The sequence below is a fragment of the Lycium barbarum genome, chromosome 6 (genome assembly GCF_019175385.1).
Source record: "Lycium barbarum isolate Lr01 chromosome 6, ASM1917538v2, whole genome shotgun sequence".
In the NCBI taxonomy this organism is placed as follows: Eukaryota; Viridiplantae; Streptophyta; class Magnoliopsida; order Solanales; family Solanaceae; genus Lycium; species Lycium barbarum.
Window position 1 is genome coordinate 62,036,714 of NC_083342.1, and position 8,382 is coordinate 62,045,095.

Consider the following 8,382-nt stretch of genomic DNA (forward strand, 5'->3'; position numbering starts at 1 on the left):
ACTTTGACTGATGCTACCTCTTTATTCCGAAGTCTTCGCACCTGCCTATCTAGAATAGCAATAGGCACTTCTTCGTATGTTAACTTCTCTGTCACTTGCACATCCCCTGCCGGGGCAATCCTTGTGGGATCTCCGACACACTTACGGAGCATCGAAATGGATAGCTAGCATACACGACTAAAACTAGAGAAAGTTGGACAACATCTCCTTTATTTATACGACATTCCTCCATATTGTATATCAACTCCCAAACGTCAATAATACATTCACAATATCATAACAATAGTCTTTATTTATCCACATTATCTATATTTCCCAATTCACTCCCAATCACCCATATCCATGGTCATAACACCCGACTACGTTCATTCATATACATTTCCTATCCCGTGTTCTTAACATCATTTATAACATGATTACAATCATATCATATCACGAATCATTACTCAATCCAAACTATTACTCAAAGATGACACTATTCCCACATTCAAGACCCATTTTCTATATCCTTCTACAATACAAGTGTTTCAACTTTCAAATACCTTAAACAACATGGAAATACCATAAATCTTACCTTAGATATTTTAGGACCAAGATTTGGGTGGAAATAGTTCAGTTGAGCCAAAACCCTAGTTCATCTCCAATGAGATTTCTTGACTTGGATGATCTTTAATGGGTTTCTTACACTTGATTCACTTAGTTTATGTTGTTGATCACTAATATCTCTTGAATTCTTGTGGAGAAATGTATAGAGATGTTTTAGAGAGAAGTGGTGTGATAGGGAAATGAAATGAAATGAAACTTGGATCCCTCATTAAATACACCAAATCTGTCCCGACCAGTTCTACAGACCAACATACGGTCCGTATAATTTATACTGACCGTATGTCTGGCCGTAGATTTGGTCCATAGAGGGGTGACAATCTGGGCTCAATGTACGGTACAACATACGGTCTGTATGTTTTATACGGCCAGTATGTTTGGCCGTATAATCCCAGTTTCCCGAAGTTCATTTTCGTCGACTCGTTTGATCTTCAATCCTTATGGAACCTTCTTAGCACTTGTTTATCACCTCATTAGCAATCTAAGGGACGTTATAACTCTTCCCCAAAGCATTATTAAATCACCGTTAACTTGTCACTCGTAATTCCTTTTCGACACTTATCGTAAGCATTGCCTTCTCTTGGACACCTTTCTTCCCTTATCTCTAACGTCTTTGAAATCTTAACTAGGGTCATCAAATATAATTCCTTACTTATCAAGATACTGTATACTTCGTGCTCTTCGTTAGTCTATTCATTGTGCATCAACGGAAAAGTTTTCGAGGTGTAACATTCTTCCCCCCTTAAAAATTTCACTAGAGGTTCCTTTGTAATATGGCACTACCATCTTATCACAACAGACCATAATAACAATGCCTCACAGGGCCACAACATAATAGCAATAGAATTTGGCCACACACGACCCAAAAGCATAAAAGAAAAACATACATACCTTATGAACTTGACGTTTCATCTTGGATCTCTTATAGGGGTGAAATAAATGCGGGTACTTGGATCTCATAATTTCTTCCGCTTCCCATGTAATCTCTTCTCGGTTATTGTTTCTCCACAAAACCTTAACTGAGGCTACTTCTTTGTTTCTAAGCCTCCGTACTTGCCTATCTAATATGGCAATGGGTACCTCTTCATAAGTCAGCTTTTCTGTCACTTGAACATCATTTACTGGTACGATCCTAGTAGGATCTCCAACACATTTACGAAGCATCGAGACATGGAAAATCTCATTACATAAGGCCCAATGTATCGGGGACTAAGTTTCCCCTTTTTGCCAAATCTCATTACACCCTTCATTGGTGACACTTTTAAGAATACCCAATCTTTCACTTGGAACTCTAAGTCCCTTCGATGATTATCCGCATAGGACTTTCTATGACTTTGAGCTGCTAATAACCGATCTTGTATGAGCTTGACTTTCTCTATCACTTGCTGGACCAAGTCTGGCCCTATCAATTTAGTCTCTCCTACCTTGAACCACCCAATTGGGGATCTACACTTTCGCCCATATAAAGCCTCATACGGTGCCATTTGGATGCTAGAATGATAACTATTGTTATAAGCAAATTCAATAAGTGGCAAGTGATCATCCCAATTACCTCAAAAATCTATCATACATGCCCGTAACATATCTTCAAGAGTCTGAATGGTGCGTTCAGCTTGTCCATCGGTCTGCGGATGAAATGCCATGCTAAGGCTCACTTGGCTACCTAAACCCTCTTGGAAGGACTTCCAAAAATTAGCTGTAAACTGAGTCCCTCTATCAGAGATAATAGATGCTGGGACACCATGGAGTCGCACTATCTCTTTAACATAAAGCTTTGCATAATCTTCCGCCACATATGTCGTTCTGACTGGTAATAAATGAGCTGACTTCGTGAGTCTATCTACAATCACCCATATGGAATCATACTTACGTCGAGAACGGGGTAAACCTATAATGAAGTCCATGTTAATTACTTCCCACTTCCAAGTTGGAATTTCTATAGCTTGCAATAATCTGCTCGACTTTTGGGGCTCAATTTTCACTTGTTGTCAGTTGGGACATTGAGCTACGAATTCTGCTATATCTTTCTTCATCCCATTCCACCAATATATAGATTTAAGATCATGGTACATTTTCGTCGCTCCAAGATGGACAGAATAGTGAGAGCAATGGGCTTCTCTCAATATTTGGTGGCGTAAACCTGCCACATTAGGAACACCTAATCTGCCTCGGCATCGAAGAACTCCGTCTCCTGCAAGCTCAAATGATGACTCCTCCTTCTGAGGGAGTGTATCAAATGATGACTCCTCCTTCTGAGGGAGTGTATTTCTGTAATGCATTAGCAGGGAATATTCGTGTTGTCGCTCTTTCACTTCCACTACTAGTGACGAGACTGCTAAATTTTGAATTTTAGTTCCCCTGCTATCTGAGTCCACTACTCGAACTCCTAGGCTAGCTAACTGCTGGAGCTCACGAGCCATTTATCTCTTCTTTGGTCGTATATCATACAAACTTCCCATAGATCTACGGCTAAGAGCATCAGCCATAACATTTGCCTTTCTGGGGTGATATAGGATATCAACATCATAATCCTTTAGCAGTTCCAACCATCGTCGTTGTCGCAAATTCAACTCTTTCTTCTTGAAGTTATACTGAAGACTCTTATGATCTGTATAAATATCCACATGGACACCATATAAATAATGTCTCCATATCTTTAATGCATGAACCACTGCAGCCAATTCTAGATGATGGGTTGGATAATTCTTCTCATGTTTTCGTAGTTGCCTTGAAACATACGTAATCACCTTACCATGTTGCATCAGCACACAGCCTAGCAACATGTCTGAGGCATCGCAATAAACAACATATCCTTCCAATCCCTATGGAAGTGTTAGGACTGGGGCAGAAGTCAATCTATCTTTTAACTCTTGGAAACTACGTTCACAAGCATCTGTCCATTGAAACTTTGCTGATTTCTGGGTTAACTTTGTGAGTGGTGCAGAAATAGAAGAAAAACCTTCAACAAATCTCCTGTAATAACCTGCTAAGCCCAGAAATCTACGAACCTCTGTGGGATTTGTGGGCCTTGGCCAAATCTTCACGGCCTCAATCTTTTGGCTATCTACCCGAATACCATCGGCTGCAACAATATGCCCCAGGAATGTCACTGAATTCAACCAAAACTCACACTTGGAAAATTTTGCAAGCAACTCTCGAGTTTGAAAAACTCTATGGATAGCATGTAAATGATCCGCATGTTCTGCCTCGGATCTAGAATACACCAAGATATCATCGATGAATACGATCACAAATAGATCTAGAAAGGGCCTGAACACGTTGTTCATCAAATCCATAAATAATGTCGGTGCATTAGTTATCCCAAATGACATTACCCGGAACTCAAAATGACCATATCTTGTTCTGAAGGCTGTCTTAGGGATATCTTTCTCCCTAATTCTCACTTGATGATACCCGGACCTCAAATCTATCTTTGAAAACCATTTGGCACCTTGTAATTGATCAAATAAGTCATCAATCCTCGGAAGAGGATATTTGTTCTTAATCGTCACCTTATTCAATTGTCGATAGTCAATGCACATTCTGAAGGAGCCATCTTTCTTTCGGACAAACAATATGGGTGCTCCCCACGGGGATGAACTAGGCCTAATAAAGCCTTTTTCAAGCAGGTCTTTCAATTGCTCCTTCAACTCTTTCAATTCTGCGGGTGCTATTCTATAAGGAGGAATAGATATAGGCTTAGTGTCTGGCAGCACATCAATAGTAAAATAAATCTCCCGCTTGGGAGGGAGGCCTGGAAGCTCTTCCGGGAACACATCCGGAAATTCATTTACTACGGGAACTAACTGAAGAGTCGGCGGTTCAGCTTCTACATCTTGAACCCGAACTAGATGATACATACATCCTTTCGTGATCATTTTCCTCGCCTTTAGATAGGAAATAAACCTACCTTTTGGTGACGCAGCATTCCCTTTCCATTCTAAAACTGGTTCTCCCAGAAATTGGAAACGAACCATTTTCATTCTACAATCGACATTGGCATAGCATGAAGCCAACCAATCCATGCCCAAAATAACATCAACGTCTACCATTTTAACTCATGAAAGTCAATCATAGTACGACGGTCACAAACCAAAACTATACAGTTTTTATATACTCGGCTAGCTACTGCCGATTCACCAACGGGTGTAGACACCTCAAAAGGTTTGATCGACGCCGGTTCGACTGTAAACCGATCCGCAATATACGGAGTAACATATGATAATGTGGAGCCTAGATCTATGAAAGCATATACATCATGAGAAAATACCGATAATATACCTGTGACCACATCAGGAGAAGACTCAAGATCTTGGCGTCCAGCCAAAGCATAAATACGGTGCTGAGGACTGCTAGAACTGGGGACTCTCCCTCTGCTTCTACCATTGCCGACTGGCGCATGTGATGCTGGCCCCATAGGGCGTACAGACGATGAAGATCCGGATACCGACCCTGAAGGCTAGGGCCTACCTCTACCACTAACTGAGGGGCAATCACGCATAATATGGCCTGGTCGACCACATGAATAGCAAACCTCTGAACCCGATCGGCACTGACCTCAATGTAACTTCTGTTACACCTTGAAATTTTCATGTCATCGCATAGTGAATGAACCAACGCGAGCTTAAGGGTCGCATGAAGTTCTTAAGACTATAAGATGAATTTTTAGTGGTCTTAGAATGTGGACGTTAAGATCTTGGAGCTATATGAATTGATGGAATAAGGACTGATAAGAATATGTGGAGTATGAGTGAGGTTTAGGAAAGGTTTCGTAAACTATTGAGTTAAGAATTGTTTGGTCAGGTCTTGAGGACGAGTTATAGGAATATTTAGAACATTAATGAAGTATTAAACAAGTGTTAAGAAGGTTGTATACGGATTGGAGATCAAACGAAACGACGAGAACAACTTCGGAAAAATCTATGAGTTCCACGACCCCTTTCACGGACCGTATACAGGTCCGTAGAATACACAACAGAGATGATGTCTGGCCAGTGGTGAACCACGACCTGTTCCACGAACCGTACAATATTCCACGGACCGTACAAGTGTCCGTGAAAGTCCCGACGGGCTAAACTAAGTTCAATTATGTAATGATGTTCCCAGTTCATTTATTTCATTCCTACACTTTTCTATCTCTTTCAAGACATCTAGAGAATTCCACACTCTTCATCCACAAGAACTCAAGAAAGATTGGTGATCAGCTACATCAAACCAATAAGAATCAAGTGGAAGAAACACATTAAAGTTCATCCAAGTCAAGGAATTCCTACGGAACTGAATTAGGGTTTTGGTGCAAGAAGAGTATTCCTACTCAAGGCTTATTTATACACTATCTAAGGTATGTTTTATGATCTTTCCATCTTGATTAAGGAAATGAGAAGTTGAAACACTTGGATTGTGGAAGGGGTATAGGAAATGGGTCACAAAGATGAAAGCGATGAAGTTCTTGAGTTATAGTTGAAATGAATCATGACTATTGAGATGTTGTAGTTATAAATATGTTATAAATGACATGTAGAACATGGGTTAAGAATTAAATGTGAGAGAACATAATAGTGAACTATGACCATGATTATGGAGACATCTAAGTGAAATTGTGAAATAGGGATAAGGTGGATGAATGATGATTATTGCTTATAATATGGTGAATGTGATTATAGATGATTGGGAGTTGAGATACTATATGAGGAAAGTTGTATAAACAAAGGAAATGCTGCCCAATTTTCTCTAGCATTAGTAAGCACGTTTATGTAATCGATTAGCTAACGCTACTACGAATTCTCCTGAAGGTAGAAACGTGAACGTTGAAGGAGAACGATCAAGTGATAGAATAGCTAAACGAGAAAGGTATGTAAGACCAATCCTTTCTTTCTAAGGCATGAATCTTTCAAATTATGGAGACTATGAGTCTCCGAATATACGAAGCTACATACGCACATGATTAAGAAAGGAAATATGATACGACCATGATAACGATGGTGATGAACATAAGTATGAGAAATCCTAGTATAATAAAAGATGTCCATGAAGCTAATAATTCTAAGTATCTTTTCATCAATGCTTCTCCTTGCATACACTCACTTTAAATTGTTAGTTCCTTCAAGGTGAGATATGATGTTGATGATTACTCCATAATATAATCAGGGGTTCACGACCTTATGTCACCCCGACATAGCCATAGTTACCTTCAAATCCTAATGTATGTCTTAAACGCTAAATGTATAATGATGCTAAGTCATGATATGTCTATGAAATGATCAATAGTGTAAGTTTATGACATACTTATGCGAGGTATAAAAATTTTAAGTTACGAATGATTATTTGATGCTATGATTACACCATTCCTAGATGGTCGGACATGTCCCTGCTAATGCGGGCTGCTATGATTACACCGTACCTAGATGGCCGGACATGTCACCGCTAATGCGGGCTACTATGATTACGCTGTGCCAAGAGGACCGGACATGACACCACTAGTGGGCGGCATATGATGGTTACCCTAAAGCTGGTTAACGATGATGATGATGTGATGATATATGTGCTATGATGATACATGTTCCATGATTATGTAAATATACTCATCTATAGAACTCATACAGGTTATATCCTTTCCCTATGGTTTATGATTATTCCACTATGCTTATTTCATTCATGTTTTATATACTCAGTACAATGTTCGTACTGACGTCCATTTTCTTTGGACGCTGTGTTCATGCCCACAGGTAGACAGGGAGGTGAGCTTGATCCAGACTAGTAGGAGCTGTTAGCTGTTTGAGAGCACTCCATTGTTCCGGAGGTGCTTGTTCATTGTATTGTGCACATATGTATATTTTGGGCACGACGGGGTCCTGTCCCGTCCTTATGTCTAGCACTCCAGTAGAGGCTCGTAGATGCGCAATGTGGGTTATATGGTCTTACAAGGTCACTACTGTATATATGTATATATATGCGTATATTATCATTTTGATAACCGAGAGGCTTATGTACATAAAAGTAATAATGTTCCCAATTGAAATGTGATTTTATTACGATTTGAGTATAAATTTGAATAAAGAGCGTAAAACGAGTATGATGAGTAATAGAATGAGCGGTGCTCGGTGGTTAGCCTCGGGTACCCGTCGCGGTCTCTATTCGGGTCGTGACAAAACTGGTATCAGAGCAGTTCAGTCCTAGGAAGTGTCTACGAGCCGTTTCTAGTAGAGTCTTATTTATGGTGTGTTGTGCGCCACATTAATAAATAGGAGGCTACAGGGCATTTAGGAAAAATGACCGTCTTTCATCTTAAGAGATCGTGCGATAGAGCTGTGTTATAAGATTTTCCCCTCCTAATAGTGTGTTGTGATTTTAGAAATGTTGCCAAAGGGAAAGGCTACTGCTCCCCATAAGGGCAAGACTACGACAGAAAGATGCGTAGAGAGAGAGCCGCTAATGAATGTAGAAGAGGGCGAGTCAAAAAATGAGGCTCCATCTAATACTTCCTCTACCCCGCCCAACGTAGAAGAACAAGGAGGTGCTTCAGCTCCAGTTCCTCCACCGGTTGCTTCGGGTCAACAAGTGACCGAGGCTATTCATTTATTGACACAGTTGGTTGCCGCCCAGGCACAGTGGCAGAATGTGGGCCCAAGTAATCGGGCAGCTAGTACAAGAGCCCGTGATTTTATGAGTTTAAATCCTCCAGAGTTTTTCGGGTCCAAGCCGGATGAAGACCCGCAAGGCTTTATTGATGAGATGCTGAGAACATTAAGGATTATTCATGCCTCTGAGACTGAATCCGTG